The sequence below is a fragment of the Sminthopsis crassicaudata genome, chromosome X (assembly GCF_048593235.1).
Source record: "Sminthopsis crassicaudata isolate SCR6 chromosome X, ASM4859323v1, whole genome shotgun sequence".
Classification (NCBI taxonomy): domain Eukaryota; kingdom Metazoa; phylum Chordata; class Mammalia; order Dasyuromorphia; family Dasyuridae; genus Sminthopsis; species Sminthopsis crassicaudata.
In genome coordinates this window covers 84,299,510-84,316,951 of record NC_133623.1, presented here as the reverse complement: position 1 = coordinate 84,316,951, position 17,442 = coordinate 84,299,510, and the positions used below count along the sequence as shown (strand labels likewise).

Genomic DNA, 17,442 nt, shown 5'->3' with positions numbered 1-17,442 from the left:
TAATTGTTCACCCTACTATAACTCCCTTATACATGCACAGTTTGCTTTGTAATACCATTTCATATCCCTTCTCCAGAGACATATTGTATCTCTCTGATATTAGGACCTTGTGTTATGCTATCAATTGTATTCCTAAGAATTGTAATTCATGAATTGATACTGCGGGTGCATTGGCACTCGAAACTACTTTTTAATATTCTAAGAGTACTTCATGTATTGCTTTGAGACGATTCTTTGTTTTTGATTAAGCCTGATGCTTTTAAGAAATCACCCTCCCCTTACCCCTCTTTCCCTGTACCCCTCATGGATCCTGACAATCTGTTCCTTGCCATTTTTATGAAAAACTTTGACCTCTGCAATATGCAACCTGGGTATCTTTGGGAAAGGTTTAAAAATGAGCCACGGCTATAAGACCATTGTGATGCCATGACGGGCAACCTTGAGTGATCGATCTATCCATCTGAGACAGGGGTTGGCGTGGCAATCCCACGGGTGGTATGGACAATCCCAATGACCTAAGACAGCGTCCAATGGCCAGCTACCTCCAGGCTGTACTGCGTGAGTGTTAAGACACCTGCACCAGCCATTACACTCCCGGTATTGCTGGAAATGGGTCACGAGGCCTGAGTGCCTCATTATTAAAGAAAAATGGGGGACATGTCAGGAACCTTCCCCAACCTTTCCCCTTGCTCTTCCCCCCTCTTGAACAAACCCAGGTCACCACGACCCTGAGGCTGATGATTTCTGAAAAATGTCAAGACGTACAGTTCCCAGAACTGATATGGAACAGACAAAACTACGTTGTTCCACCCCGTCCTTGGGCCCCTAACCGTCTCATAATCTGCACCTGGTAAATGTTACAAAAATATTTGACTCATCTATCATGCTACCCAATCCTTATGCATACGTGGCATTGCGGTTTTCTGCCTATATATTCTGTAACTGTAAGCCCAATAAACGAGACATGCTTCACCTTCGCTTTGAGTAGTCTCCCCTCTCTCTCTCTCTAGATCGTGTTCCCGGGCTGTCTTAGCCCCCGCAGGCTTTTGCCTTAATTTCGGTCTATGTCCTTCTTTTTTTTTGACCCACGTTGAAGACCTGCTGGACAGGTCAAGAATTCAGCAGTGTGTCTATGAGAATGTGCTGCCTCCTTAATTCCCATCTCACCAGTGTGCCCTCATCTTTCCATTTCTAGAAAAATGAGGGATAAGTTTTAATATTAAAGGAAAAGTCATTTCCCAAAGGATCCACTTTTACCTCAGGGACATTCAGCAGCTGCTTACTGGCCTGACTGGAATGTGTTGCTGAGATTCCTGTCTCCCTCCTACTCTCTCTGCCTTTAATGGGAGAAGTCCTTATCCCAGTCTTAACCATTTGCTGAAATGAGCTCTCAAGGATTCCCACTTCAGCTTAGGTTACAGGAGACCATCAGAGATAAATAAGGCCCCTTCAGCACCAAAGACCCTGGAAAGCTCTGCCAGGCTTGCTCTCTGGGAGACACTTACTCTAGTCACACTCACCGAGGCATCAGAGCGACCCCTTGGGGACAAGGCAGCACAACCACGGGCAGCTGCGGGTTCAGTGGATAGAGGGATGGACCCAGAGACAGCAGGGCTCATCTTCAGGAGTTCAAATCTGGCCTCAGACGCTTTTTAACTGTCTGACCCTGGGCAAATCACTTAATACTTTGCTTCACTTCTTCAACAGTAAAATTAACTGGAGAAGGCAATGGCAAAGCACTCTGGGATCTTTGCTAGGAAAAGCCCAAATGGGGTCATAAAGAGTTGGACACAACTGACAAATGACCCAAGCATGCCCAGACCCATCCAGAGCCACACTGGTCCCCTGTCATCCCCACAAACAGTGGGATCTGTCACCATCATAGAAAAACAAGCAAAATAAAATAAAACAATAACAAAAACTGTCCTAAGCCACCTGATGCGGCAGACCACTTCTCAGACAACGTCATTAATAATGTCATTCTTTCCTTTCTTGCTATGTTAACAGAATAGTGAACGGCATGGCCCCAAATGCCATTTTGTCTCCTTTTCCCAATCTGAAAATATCTAACAGTGAATTGTTAAAGGGCTGGTCCCAAATTCATCATGAAATTTTTACATTTCAATTGTGAGTCATTTGTGAGAGGACTGATGTCATAAATCTAGGTTTGATCCAGGCCTCTTTTTTCTCTACCAAAACAGCAGTTAATTTGCCCCCAAAGTAGCAAAGCTGAGGAAGCTAGGTCGATAGAGCACCATCCCTGAAGTCAGGAGGACAAGAGTTCAAATCTGCCCTCAGACACTTAACACTTCCTAGCTGTGTGACCCCGGGCAAGTCACTCAACCCCAGCCTCAGCAAAAAAAAAAAAAAAAAAAAAAAAAAGTGACAAAGTGACAAAGCTGTTCCTGCAGCCCAAAGATTTTCTAAGTCTCTAACTCTGAGCTCTGTAAGTTACTACCCCATCCACCCCACCGCCACCATTTCAGTTAAGAATCTTGTCTCATATTTTACTGAACATATGGAGGTCATTCCCTGAGAGCTCCTTCTCCCCTCCTCTTCCTCTCACAACACTCAGGTGCCTTTTGCCAATGTCTCCTCCTCCATCCCTGTCTCACACATAGAGATGTCCTTGCTGCTTCTCTTCTTTTAACCTTGGGAGGGGTCATGGGCTAGAACAATATCCCACCTTGATCTTTTGTTGTCTCACCAGGTAAGAATTTGATTTGAGCCATGAATTTAAAAGGGAATTGTGAGAGAACTTGGTTTAGTGTTTGCTATACTGTGCCATGTTGGTAATAATTTATTGAATTTCCCTGCTGATCATTTGAGCAATCAGGAAATACAGGAATCAACAAAGGGAGATGCACAATTTCCTTTGAGTTGGAGCATTTTCCCTGGCTGTACCTGATGTGGGTTGTGGTCTCTTTAAGATTCCTTTCTGATTCCCAACCCCTTCCAGCTGGAGAAGCTAGGACCTTTGATTCACAAATCCTCGTGGAAATCACCATTTGAATTCCAGTGGGGGATATCTGGCTCTCCCAGCACCTATGGGATCTGAGCCAAGTTGGGCTGTCCCAGGCCCCCTTCTAATGAGCTGCTCAGGTTTGCCAACTGTTACACCCCTATGGACTACTCTAACCTGGTAACTCCCCTTAGAGCTACCCTTAATGCCTGTCCGTCGATGGCACGGCTAGGCCACACTTACCCCTCTCCCAGCACCAACCCGGATCCTATAGAGACAGACCACCAGGGGGCAGGGATGAAGTGAAAGAGAACTTTATTCTGAGACAGCACATATTTCTACCCCACTGATGATATGGGAGACGGGGGAGGTCCTCTAGGAACCTGGCATAATGGGATTGGCCCAAGAAGAAGGAGGGAGGCGTGCTAGGCTTTGAGAGCATTAAGGAGTGAGGCATGGTACCTGGAATCAGACACCACCTCTTGGGACTGTGCCCCACCTCCAAGTAGGACTTGCCTGCCCCTCCTAACCTCTCATCCCTCAGGTCCTGCCACATGCCTTGAACTGCATTCCTTACTTCTAGAGGTTTTTAACCCTTACATCTCCCCCTTTTTTATTAATAAGGCCAAATGTTCTCATGTTGACAAATCAGAAGCTCTTCCTTAAGCACCTCTAAAGAATTGTTTTAAGAATACATATAAAGCATCCTAGCAAAGTAGCCAAAAGCAAAAGAAGCAACAATACAAAAATGGCTCCATAGAGCCCATGGGATACAATAGAAGGGGATGGGAAGGGAAGTAGGTTGGATGCAATCACTAAGTTGGTCTGGCAAGGGTAATCATCTCTCTGCTATGGCGCTGTTTTGGGCATCTCCTGGGTCATCTCCTTCTCTTCTTCTTCAGCCCTTGTCTTAAAAGGGGTAACTCTCCTTGTCCTTTTTTTCTGGATTCCAGTGGCCTTCCCATCAGAATCTGCAATCAAAAATATCCCGGCCCTCTCCAAAGTAATAATGATGGACCTTGCCAACGTCCTTCCTAGTCCTTCCAAAGGACCTTTTGAATATTCTCTAGTGCTTGAAGCACAGTTTTCATGGAGCTTAGTTTTCTGTCCTGTCTATAAGATTGTGCCAAATGTATCATTCCTGGGAGAGAGGCCGATATCCCTATCCAGGCACAAAAAATTGTAAGTATATAAAGTCTTATCCATGTCCACCTGTGTGGGCCATCGAGGGTTCTGTTACTTACTCCCCCTTTCCGTTTAACAAGGGTGGCCTTCAGAATATGATGGGCCTGTTCCACCAGGGCCTGACCCTGTGGATTATAGGAAATCCCTGTAACATGCTTAATGGTGAATGTGGTGAGAAAGGTGGCCATCTGCTTAGAGGTTTAAGCTGGCCCATTGTTGGTCTTTATGCAGCTGGAGATCTGCCTGCCCCCAATCCCTATTCTTCCATCCCCCAAGACACACACCCACCAACCTAAGGAATCCCAGAAATTCCTGCACTTTCTTGTCTAGACATCTATGAGGTAAGTCTCCCCCTCCTCTGGCCACTGCCCTTCCTGTCAATCTGCATCCACCCTTCTGTTCCTTCTTCAACTTTTTCCTGAATTTCCCTCACCACTGTGGAGTTTGTGTACAGGGGTATACCTGTGTGTGCGCCCTCCTGCCCGGGGTTTTCAGCCTGCCCTGATCTCTATCTTTGCAAGGCACCTTTAGGAGGTCCTTCAGTGGGGTGGAGGCAACAGGGAGAGCCTTTGTGGACACTGCCTCCTTCCTTTCTTCAAGTGTGTGATTCCATTCTTTTTTCTTCCCATCCTTACATTGGCCTTGGTGAAGAGGAAACCCCAAAACTGAAAAATCCTTAAAGGAGAAAACCTCCTTGGACTCTGCCTCAGGGAGGGAACTCCACCCCAAGCACCAACAGTTTCATCTTTGTTATCTGGGTGGGGAAACCCATTGAATTCAATTCAAATTCTAACCCTGGCTGAAACCCAGTCAGGAGCCAATCTGGGGCTGCAACCACAGCCCCCTTCAGCTTGTAGCCAAAGCCCCCCCCCATTATAAAAGAGCCAGACTGGAGCCCTCTCTTTGCAGAGGTTCCAAACATGGCAGCCTTATGCCTGGCATGCCAAAGGAAATCTGTCCACTGGAACCCTGGTTCCGGTGCCCTTTCGTCTCTACTTTCGCCTTTTCCAAACCCCAGAATAAACCTTTTATCAATCTAGGTTTTCGGGTCTGTAAATTCCTTTACAGGAATGCAAAGGGGTTGCAGGGGAGCTCTACTTGACTCCCTGTACCCCAAACCTCCCACTAGACCTCAATTAACCCTAATTTCATTTAGGTACCCCAATTCTAGACCTCATCATTGGGACAGGGGAGAAAGGGCACAGTCCAGGAATTCTATCCTCTCCTTCACATCAGTTCTTTTGTTCAGTGTGCTTTCATGCAATACTATGTTTAGTTAATTTTTTCCCCCTGCTTGCAATAAGTACGTGGTGTGGTGAATGAGTGTTTCCATTTACCTTGTTTTGGAACAGATAGATGGGATTACACCTGACTCTGGGGCTCTCTCTTTTAAAGACGGAAAGAAGAGAGTTGTTTTCATGTTCACTCATTAAGAGGGATCTGGAGCTTTTATCATAGGACTGTCAATAACATGGATTCATTGCTTTGACTACTTCCTATTGGTTAACTTTGACTTATTGAAAAATGGATCTTAATGAATTTGATTTTATTATTTTTTTTCTAGTTCTATAAAATGAATCTTTAATAGTTTAATTGTTGTGACCCTGGACAAGTAAATTACAGTAGCTAGAATTGTCATTTCTCTTGACTAAGACCACTGACAAACAATTAAGCATTTTCCTGGGCTTTAGGTCTCTCTTCATTTGGAAAAAGAGTGTTTTTTCATTGTTTTGAGGTAGTCACTGGGTTGGACTTGTCCAGGAACCTTCCAAATATTTTCTATTTTTCGCAGGTTTTTTTTTTCTTTTCTCCTAAATGGAACTTCTCTTTCTATCTCTTCCTGCTTGGTCTTGTTGGTAGAACACAGAAAATCTGATGATTTACATGGGTTTCTTTTGTGTACTGCAACCCTGTTAAAGTTGTGAATCCCACCCCCAGTTTTGGGGTTTCCTTCTTTGTTTTGATACTCTGGGGTGCTTTAAGTAAATCATAGGACCATCTATGAATAGGGATAGTTAATCTCCTCTTTGCCTACTGTTTTCTAACCATTTCCCTTTCTTAGGTGCTGAATTCACTACTGATCAGAGAAAATGCAAATGAAGACAACCCTGAGATACTACTACATGCCTCTCAGACTGGCTAAGATGACAGGAAAAGATAATGAGGAGTGTTGGAGGGGATTTGGGAAAACTGGGACACTGATGCATTGTTGGTCGATTAGTGAACTGATCTAACTATGCTGCAGAACAATTTGAAATTTTGCCCAAAGGGTTATAAAACTGGACATACCCTTTGATCCAGCAGTGCTTCCACTGGGCCTATATCCCAAAGAGAGCTTAAAGGAAAGAAAGGGACCCACATGTGCAAAAACGTTTGTGGCAGCCCTTTTGGAAACTGAATGGATGCCCATCATTTGGAGAATGGCTGAATAAACTGTGGTATATGAATGTAATGGAATATTATTGTTCTGTAAGAAATGAGCAGCAGGATGATTTCAGAGAGGCTGGGAGAGACTTACATGGACCGATGCTGAGTGAAATGAGCAGAACCAGGAGACCATTATACCCTTCAACAACAATACTGTATGAGGATGGAAGTGGATATCTTTGACAAAGAAAAGACCTAGTGAGTTCCAATTGATCAATGATGGACAGAATCAGCCACACCCACAGAAGGAACCCTGAGAAATGAAGGTGGACTACTGTTAGGATTACTAGGTGACAACTCAAGTTGTCTGGACAGTGACAAGGTGAGAACTCAGGTTGACTTGACAGTTCTCTGGCTCAGACCTTTGGTTTGGGCCTTTAAAGGGAGTTTACACCTTAGGAATTCAAAGAGGAGCAAGCTCATTGATTGGAGTACTTCTTCCCAGAAGCCCTTGCATTATCCCATGCCCATTCTCTGGGAGGATAAAAGAGGACAGCACTCCAGAGAGAGGAGAAGTGTCTGCTCTACATCAGGCTTGACAGGGCTCTCTGCAGGAAGGGAAATCACTTCTCTGGACAAGAGTTAACGGCAATTGTCTGGAGATGGAAGTCCAGGCTGAAGATTTCCCATAGTTTCCAACTGTTCATTTACTCTTCTTAGATCAGTTAACATCCTCCATTTTCCAGATTTCTTTTTCACCACAAATGACTACTTGCATTACTTCCCAGGTTATTTTTACCTGCAACAAGAGAACTGTAGATTTCTGCATAGATATAATGTATCTAGCATATATTACAACATATTTAACATGTATAAGGCTGCCTGCCATGTAGGGGAGGGGGTGGAGGGAGGGAAGGGAAAAGTCGGAACAGAAGCCAGTGCAAGGGACAGTGTTGTAAAAAATTACCCAGGCATATGTTCCGTCAATAAAAAGGAATAATAAAAAGACTACTCTGCCATTTGGTGCATATTAGTTTAGTATGGCCACTACATTGTTTTTTTATGATACTTTTAAACAAAAATGTAGTTTGCTTGCTTACTCTTTGCAGTAGATCAGTTTTTGCTTTTGTTTTATCTGAGATCCTGATTGCTACTGGTTTATGTCTTGCTCTTCCTTGGTCCCACTGGACTTTTTACCCAATTTTTAATTGCTCATTTCCCCAGCTTATTCGTTTGACTTTATATTTATATTAAAGCTGGTCTGTGTTTCCAACATGGGAGCACTTTGGGAAATGCAGTCTCCAACACATCAGCCATTCTGACACTGCTCTTCTCCCAGCTAGTTCTGCATGCCCATGGTTGCAGGGGATTGATTGAGGAAGACACGTGGTCCCTGCTTTACTGCTCTGGGCTGCTGGCTGTTCCCAGGAAGAAGCCCTGATCTCTGAGACTGCAGATAGTGCAGCTGCTCAGGGTCCCCGCTACCTCACCAGAGGCAGTTCTGGTCCTGAGGGTCCCTGAACCTTTGTGACCAAAAGTGGTCCTTGATTACTTAATTAACTTGGAAGACATGTCAGTGCCTCCATCATTTGCATTTTGATATTTTGTTGGAGATTTTTATTTATTTTTATTGACTGAGTATTCTAGAGCTGACTGGTGGTTTGGGAAGGAAATGGATGAAGTCACCTGGCAGAGAAGTCTGAGCCGCAAAGAGGCTTCCTCCTGTCCAGGCTCTGGGAGGTTTGTGTTACACAGAATTCAGTGCCCAGGATGCACAAAGAGGAGGACAGATGCGCATGCGCACCTGGGTGGCCCTCTGTCCCTTCGCACCGGTTCTGATCTCCTGTCTCCTCAGGCCTGGACAAAAGAGCCGGTGCCGCCCTTCCCCCAGACCCCCTGCCCTGTCCCCCCCCCCCCCCCCCCCCGTTCTGCTTCTGCTCTGGGGGCTCTCAGGAATCCAAGTCCTGTCAAAGGCCTGGGCTTCGCAGCTGCTGCCGAGCTTTTGTGCTCTTCCTTTCAGGGGAGCCCGGGCCCCCTCCTTGACCTCCGCCTCCTGTTCTCCCCCAACCAGTTTCGGTAAAAGAGCCGCCCCCCCCCTCCCCAAGCCGCGCTCAGCGGCCGTCCCGCTCCCGGCCCCGCAGCCCGGCCCGGGGACCCAGGACCCTGGTCAGCGCCGGGCCCTGGGGGGGGGGGGGAGGGGGGGAGAGGCACTGCGGCCCCCCCCTAGCTGGGCTGGGTGAGGAGGGCCCAGAGGAATGACAAGGGGGGGGGCTCGCAAGTGCTCCGGGCTAATGTCCCAGCGCCCCCTCCCCTCTCCTGAACCCCGCTCTCTCCCCCCTCCCCCCAATCTGGGAGGAGCCTAGCCCCCCGCAGGTGACGTCACAGGGCCGCCCCTTCCCACCCTCTGTTCAGTGCCAGTCTCCTTTGTCTGGAGGGGAGGATGTGCCGGGGCCGGGGCGGCGGGGGGTCTGTGCGCCCCTCACTCAGGCCCTGCCTCTCCGCCTCACAGCGACCCCTCCGTCCCCCGTCTTACCCTCGTCCTCCGGACGGACCGAGCCGAGGGTCCTGAGCGCCTAAGCCGCAGTGAGTGAGGGGGCCCCCTCCCTGCTCCCGCCGCAGCCCCTCCCTTTGTCCTCTCCCATCCCAGCCCTTCCCTGAAGCCCCCTCCTCCCCGCCCGCCTTTCCTTCCTGCCCGGTAGGTGTGGGGGAGGGCGGCTATGAGGCCCGGGAGCATCCGCACCTTTGTCTGGGGGGGGGGGGGTGAATGTGGCTGAGATCCTGGGCGTGGCCGCGTCTGTGTCCCTGAGGGGAGGTGGGGGGGGGCGGGAGCGTGCCCCCGTGTGCCTGCACCTGCCGGGTGCCTCGGGCCGGCTCCGGGCTCAGTCTGGGAGGCTGCAGGTGGGGGGAGGGGTGCGGCGGAGGCCGTCCGCGAGCCCCCTCTGGGGACCCTCCCTCTCCCCGGTCTCCGATGGGCGCTTCCACCTCTTGTTCCCAGTCCCTGCAGGCCCAGGCCTGGCCGGAGGCTCGGAACTCGGACAACCCGGGGGATCGGGGCTTTCCACTCCATGCTTTTGTCCTGTCTGACCTCGGGGATCAAAGGGCACGGAAAGGTTTGCGGCCGCAGGCAGAGCTTAACGTGCTAAAATCCAAGCTAAAATACGGAGTCCTCAGAAAAAGAGGGAGGGGTGATGTTATTCCTCAGGATCTCTCCCTTTATAGAATATTCGCCTTTAACATCTTTTCTCTTAAAAGGGCTTCTCTCTCAGTTTGGCATAAAGACGCTTGACATTTCGGGAAGAATTTCCCGTTCTTGGGATGCGGTCCCAGCACAGCCTCATCTCCAGACCCAGGAGACTTCCCAGAAGGAGGGGGCGGGAAGGGCGGGTCCTGTGACGTCACCGCGGTGGGGCCGGTCTCCTCCCAGAGCCCCGGGGAAAGGGAGGAGAAAGTGGGAGCGCTCTTCCCCTCCCCCGCCCCGTATTTTCTCTTTTGTAGGGGGCCTTTTACTTCCAGGCCGCATTCATTGCTTTGTGCTGGGTCCGACTGGCTTGTGATGAGAGGGAGGTTTCTGTGGCGCTTGCCGTGGAACAAAGAGGTCCCTCAGCCTTTCCATTTAAACGATTTATCGGCTGAAAGAAGGGAATTGCTTCAATGCGGCCTTGTCCTGGGTGAGGGCTTTGGGAGCATCTTGTCAGAAGCCTGTGAGAGCCTGGATTTCTTCCTCTGAACATATTCTCCCCTTCCCCTTTGACCTAGGGGAGAAGGATTCTTGATCCTGCAAGTGGGAATGCGTTTCTTCTCCATCTTGCATATGCAGCCCCCCCCAGAGATTTTTACTACAAACGTCCTTTTCCTCAGGTAAGTGTTTTGCTTCCTCTTTTCTCTGCATTAGGACTTTGGGCAACTTTATAGAAGCAGAATGAACCTGTCAGTGTCTGTGATTTTCTCTGTTCCTTGTTCTCTCGTAATCTCTTTCCCGATCCATAGAAGTGAACAGGAACTTCCTCTTTGCTCCTCTAATTTGCCGTAGATTCCCCTTTTACATAGGATTCATATACCCGTTTGTAATTTAATGTGGCAGTTGGCGTGAGGTGTTCAGGAGGTATCACATTTCTGGCAAACTGCTTTTTCCTTATCCCGTTATTAAAAATGCAATAGTGTGTCCTCCTCGGTCCCACCACCTGTTCGCTTTGCATTTCTTAGACACTGTTATTTTATTTTATTTACTGATGTAGGTCGCACACATGATCTTACCCAAAGAGCAGTGTGGCCGTCTTCAAGAAATTCCTATTATTTCCTGGGTGCCTAGGAATTCTACAGGGCATGAGGTCAGAGGGAGTCCTCTTCCTGAGGTGAAATCTGGTCTTAGCTACTTGCTAACTGTGGTACCCTCAGCAAGTCACTTAACCCTGTTTACCTCACTTCTTCCTTTGGCAAATGAACTGCAGAAGGAAATGGCAAACCCTTCCAATAGCTTTGCCAAGCAACCGACAATTGCATCAAGGAAAAGCAGACAAGACCAACATTTGGATTCAAAGTCTCTGATTTTTAGTAAAGTTTGAGATCTGTCCCTGATAAGCACTAATCCTAAACCCTTCCTTTCCTCCTTCCCTCCATTCATTATGTCCTGCAGATACTGAGCTCTTTCACAAAAATACTTATTGATGTTTAGTGTTTCCCTCATCACCAGGGTATCCCATGGATTCGGCCCTCTCCCCATGAGGGCCATGCCAGGTAACAAATGCCATTTTTTGTTTTAGGGAGGAGAAGAAAAGTGAGCTCAGCTGTTTCATACATTTGGGAAAAGGTATGCACGTGTGCAACACCTGTGGATCTCTCACCTCCAGAAAGAGGACAGGTGATGGTGTCTTCTCATGTATCCTTTCCAGTCTTTTGCATTTCCTTACAGGTCATTGCCAGTTTTGCTTTGTTATTCTTTCCTTTTAAATTTATTTTAATTACAGGTATGTATGTGTGTGTGTATTGATTTTTTTTAATTTTTGTTTTCTTGGCTTTGCCTAGGTCACTTTGCATCATTTCACAGAGATATTTCTCTGCTTCTCTGTATTCAACACACTCCATTCCTTATAACAATATAGTAATGTCCCACAACATTCGTTTCCGTGCCTTCTCTGGCCATGCCCACTTGAGAGAGTCTACTTTGTTCCAGGTCACAGATGTCACCAAAAGTGCTGTTATAAGTTTTTTGCAGTATATGGGGACTGTTTAATTGGTACCTTCTCGTTATGTAACGGATTATTTGTTTTAACGGCTTTGAATATTTTTGTTACTTTTTGCATGATTCCAAAATTACATCCCAGAATGGATGCTCTCCTCATTTGCTTATGGTATCTGCCTTTATGTCTAAATCATGTACCCATTTTGGTCTTACCTTGTTGTTTACATTGTGTTTTCATGCTTCTTTCTGGAAGAGGACCAATGGCATCTAGAAGCTCATGACTTGCAAGTGAATTGCATTTAGGGGAGGCAGAGCTGGGCAAGATCCCCAGCCTCACTCCAGAGTCAGCTGCAGAGGCAAGACCTAGGTCAGGCAGACTGGCCATGGCCCGGTAGGCAGGGGGAGACCTTAGGCTGTTTAAGCTAGGGCCTTTCCCATGTCTCACTTGGGTCGAGGCAACAGTAATTTAGTGATTTAAGGCTATGTAAGAATTGAGGCAAAAGATGCTCTACTTTGCCTACTCAATGATAATAATAGTAAAAATAATGATGTGGGGAGGGAAGAACCTCAGTGTTTTGGCCAGAAGAAACAGCTGTGATTTACACTCTGTCTGAGCCATCAAAACCCACACAATGACCAAGTGAGGCTTAAGCTAGCATCTTCTATTGGACACTCAGTGAAAGCCAGAGTGACTTGGGTTCAAGGATTTGTCAAGTAGCTCCTGCTGAATCCCAATGGGCTTTATCAAAGTCTGGTTTTTCTAAGCTATGTGTCAAGAAATCATCAATGAACTAGAGGGAACAGAAGAGTTCAATATCGCAGTTTGTTTTGAAAATCTAAAATAAATAAGTGGCCAGGAGAGCAAAATATCCAGCCTCCAGACTCAAAGACATGCTGTGAGGTCGATGGGACCAAATTTCTATTCCTTTGGACAAACAAGTGGCACATGATGTAAGGGATTGAACTCTACCTGGTTTCTGCTATACTGGTTTTCAGTTTTCTCCAGAAATTTTTGTATATAGCAACTTATTTTCCAAAAAGGTGTCATTTCTGTATTTCTCAAACAGTAGAGTATTATGGACATTTAATACTCTGTCTTCTATACCTAAATCATTCCCCTAAAACGCTACTCCATTTTTTTTCTTATTTTTACATATTTATTCATTTATTTAAACAAATTAAACATAGAAAAAGAAAGAGAAAAGATGGAAAAGCATTGTCATAGGCACAAAACAACGTGAGAGCATTTAAAATATGATATAATAGATTTCTAGTTCAAAAAATCATATGTCATTAATAGTACACATTTATTCAGAACTGACCATCTATTGTTTGCTTCTTCTTAGGTTCACTTTTGTTCTCTGCTGTGCACTTTTTACACTATTATTTTTTTCCCTTTTTCCCCCCACAGCGTCCCCCAAGATGGCTGCTGCTGATATATTTGTACATAAATACACGCATACATGTACATAGATACATAGACACATTTGTATAAGTATACAAATCCATGTACCCAGACATGTATAATCATGCTCATATATACATGTACATTTGTATGCGTCTATGTAAGATTGTACTATGCTTGTTTGTTGTTTCTCTGAAACTAGATAACATCATCCCTCATGAGTTCAGGTCTTTTTACAATTTTTAAAAATCTATCACTTCGTAATTTCCTACATCATGACAATATTTTGTTTTATTATTTCTTGGTCTCTCATAACTTTACTGACTTCCCTTTGCCAAATTCTAACTGTGAAAGGGTCACTTTCTTCTTGAAAACTCTGGATCTCCTCTTCAATTTGGTTTACTTTCTTTCCATAAGCCTCTGGTTTTGGTTGGATTCTTGTTATTTTTTTAGTTTTTCCTCAACCTCTCTCATTTAATTTTTAACGTCTTCTCTGAGTTCTTCTACAAATTCTTTCTGGACAGTAGCCATTTACCATAACTCTTTGGGATAAGAAAAGCTTTTCCCCTTCAGCATCTCCCCCTCTATTGATAAATCCCAGTGTTTCCTCTTTCTGTAGTTGAATGATTTCCCCTTGCCTGATTTTTCCCCCCTGAGGCAATTGGGGATAAGTGCCTTGCCCAGGGTCACAGAGCTAGGCAGTGTTAAGTGTCTGAGGCCACATTTGAACTCAGGTCCTCCTGACTTTAGGGCTGGTGCTCTAACCACTGTGTCCCCTGGCTGCCATGTTGCTCTTTTTTTAAATAAGAAATTAATAGTGTCATCCCCTAGATCTGAGAGGGAGATGGTGCTTCGGCCTCTGGATCTTCTTTCAGTTTTCTTCTCTGACTTGGAACTCAAAACCCAAGAACTCCACCCTCCTGTAAGACGGCCAGCAGCTACCCTGTGCCTCTGCTTCTGCCCTCCCGGGGTGTGGGCTTTTTCCTTCTTTCCTAACAGCACAGCTGGGCCTGGCATTCCTTATCAGCAGATATTCCAGGACTTCCTTATCATTCTCCCTGGCCTCCAATCCCCAAGTGCTCCTAGGAAGTAACAGTCCCCTTGATTGGGCCTGAGGCCACCTGGAACCCAGGGCTCCCTGCTTCTTCCAGGGGATGTTTTAAGGGGATACTCCTCCAAAGGGGAGTCTTTCTTCTGGACTTCTCTGGTTGTCCTAGGAAACCCTTATTCTGCTGAAAGTTTTATGCGTTTGTCACTTGTCTGCATTAGCTCAGAGGTTCAACTTTCTTTTCTTTCTGAATGGATTTTGTTTCTCCTTTGCCGTCTGGCAAATCCTACTTTTTAAGGTTGTTTTCTCCATTGACGTTTGGTACATGTCTGTCCGATTTTTGGTGCTTCTTTTAACAAAATGTTAACTTTTCTTGTGAATCTCTCTCATTTCTCCTGCCCATTTTCCTTCTACTCCTGTTACATATTTTAAAAATTCTTTTGGAGCCCTTTCAGAAGGACTGAGACCAATCCATCCACACACCAATTTGAGGCTTCACATGTAGATGTTCTGGCATCATTATGATCCTCTGATGTTGTGGTTTGATCTTCCCTGACAGCACAGTAGCTTCCTACACTCAGGGAATTATTTTGGTGCAGGTTTCCAGACCGTGTTGTAACACTGAAAGTTGAGCCCTGCTCTTGGGGTATACTGGGCACTGTCCCAAGTTTCTTAAATCGAGAGTAAGGGGCTTGGCCCCTGGCTTGTTGCTTGGAAGCCTGAGGACTGGCAACTTCCCTGCTGTATCTGGGCCTCTAGGCTTCCCAGGTGTGGCCATTAATCAGCTGATTCAAGAATCTCCATGTGGAACATGAGACATTCAGAGGGACCTTCCCCAACTACCCCATGACATAAAAACCCAACATCAAAGATGAAGCACCACAGATGCTCAACATTTGTCAAGTGATTGAATTTTATACCTGTGAATGGAGGTAAAATCTGGTTGCAATGAACATTAAAGGTAAGCCAGGAGTGTGTGTGTGTGTGTGTGTGTGTGTGTTTGTTTGTGTGTGTGTGTTTGTGTGTGTGTGTGTGTGTGTTTGTGTGTGTGTGTGTGTAAGAGACAGAAACAGAGAGGGGGGGAGGAGGAAGGGAAGGAGAGAGAGAGAGAGAGAGAGAGAGAGAGAGAGAGAGAGAGAGAGAGAGAGAGACAGAGAGAGAGAGACAGAGACAGAGACAGAGAGAGACAGAGAGAGACAGAGAGAGACAGAGACAGAGACAGAGACAGAGAGACAGAGATATTTGACATTTTGGAGTCAGGGAAGGTGAGTTTAAAGCCTCATAGGTTATAAGGACCCTGAAAAGATACCTTACAGCTTCATAAGCCAACCTGCTGCTCTGTATCCACTGGTGAGAATCAGAAACAACTGAGTTCAAATCCTGCCTCCCATACCTACAATTTGTGTGACCCTTATCAAGTCTTTAAGACTCTCCCCCGTGTTAGTGCCAGATTGGGCTCATTAATCTCAATGCTGAGAGGGTTTTCTGGGTCTCTTCTGTCTATATTTGAGAGGAAACCATCTTGGAAGGACACAGAGCAGCCAAGGAATGGCACAAATTGTAGTCCACCCCCATGGGAAGGCGCTGGACTCCCCAGAAGGAAGCAGCCCTCACCAGCATGGAATGTATAGCTCAGTTTCTCAGGATTCCTGGGGCAAATTGTGTTGTAGAAGAAAACCTGCACTCGAGACCACCCCAGACTGTTAAAGGGGAGACGGACAGATCCCCACATGTGCGTCGGGCCAGGTAAGCTATTTGCTGGGAGGGGGACACAAAAGGTTAAAAGCCAGAATGACTGGGGATCAAGAGCAAGTGTGACTCGGGGTTCCTTGGAACTGTTCTTCCTCTTTCCATTAAAGGTAGTTTGCATTCTCTGTGGAATTACAGGGCCTGCTCACATTCCCTTGCAGCCCCCACACACTAAGACTAGGGAAGGTCCTGTCTCAGACAGAACAACTGGCGTTTTTCCTCAGGGCAGGTGGTGAATTCAGAAAGGACTGAGACCCTGCAGAACTTCAGAGCCCTGGCAATGAGCTCTTTCTTTCTCCTTCCCTGGCTGCATGGCATCCTCCTCAACCATGGCTTCCCAGCAGTTTTCTGGGGCTTCCAGAGGGGGGTTCAGGGGTTAGAGCACTGGGCGGGGAGTCAGGAAGACCTCTGTTCACAGGCAGCCTCAGGCACTTGGTGAGCATGTGGCCTTGGGCAAGGACAAGGCAGAGCCTCCAAGGCAAGCATTCTTTGCTCTGTCTGCCCCTTCAGTAAGAGTGACTCCCCAGGTGAAGGCGTCCCTGCTCTTAGAGTAGTCTGAGGCGCTAAGAGGTCAGACGGGGTGACCGTGGTCATGCCGCTGACGTGGGTCTAAAGCAAGATTTGAGCCTTCCTGACTTTGAACCTGGCCCTCTATCCTTAGCAATTAAGACACCATTCAAGCCCCAACTATGTCATGAAGCCTTTCTTGATTGAAAAGCTGCTGTAAGCCTTGCTCCCAGACTGCCTTGTGCATTTTGCATTTGTGTTTCTTCTCATGTACATTTACACATTTTCTGTCTTAGCAGAACCCAAGCTTGTCTTGTTAGGGACTGTGTCTGTAACAGTGTTTGCATCTCCAGAGCCTACGACCATGCTGTCCGTGGGCTTGTGGCTCGTCACTTAGCCCGTCTGGCTTTGTATGTGCCGGCCACATGGGAGGAGTCAATCCATGGCTGAGTGAATGAATACATTAATGAGGTGGAGGTTTCAGCTAAGGTACTTATTAGTGATTACAGTCATTCATCATTTCATAGGCCCAGTTTATCCTTTCATTTATCATAGCTAAACCATGTATTCTGTTACGGTTTAATTTACTATGTGCTATGAGGTATTGGTCTTCTATCAAAATTCTGCCAAACTGCTTTGCACTGAGGCATCGATTTTTTATACCAACTCTGCCCAGTTCCCTCTTTCTGTAAGTGGACTGTTGGGCAAACCTTTAGTGGAGCAATTTTAGAGAAAAGTGAATTTACCCCCGGACTCGGCTTCAAGGGAGAAAGGGAGACAGGAAGGGAGTCGTGCGTCTGAAAAGGGAGGGGGCCGGAAGATGACTCAAGGACACACGGACCCGGGTACTGAGGAGCAAGAGAAGGACGGGAGCAGCAGGATGAGCCAGCCACCGCCCCACAAAGGAGAGGACAAGCAACATGTGGACTGAGGAAAGACACATGGCACCTGAGCATGGATGGACAGGAGGCACACAAGCAGGTGCCAGACGTGAGGCTGAGTGGGCAGAGCCAGCCAAAGGCTCCCCTTGTAGTGCTGGA

The 17,442-nt window shown here is 46.7% G+C and overlaps 1 protein-coding gene across 3 annotated transcripts in view; it reads left to right on the top strand.

The window, feature by feature from the left end:
• The window catches only part of LOC141549155 (transcriptional regulator ATRX-like), a 796,624-nt gene that overhangs the window by 737,584 nt on the left and 41,598 nt on the right, over positions 1 to 17,442 (top strand). The gene's annotated exons all lie outside the window — the stretch shown is intronic.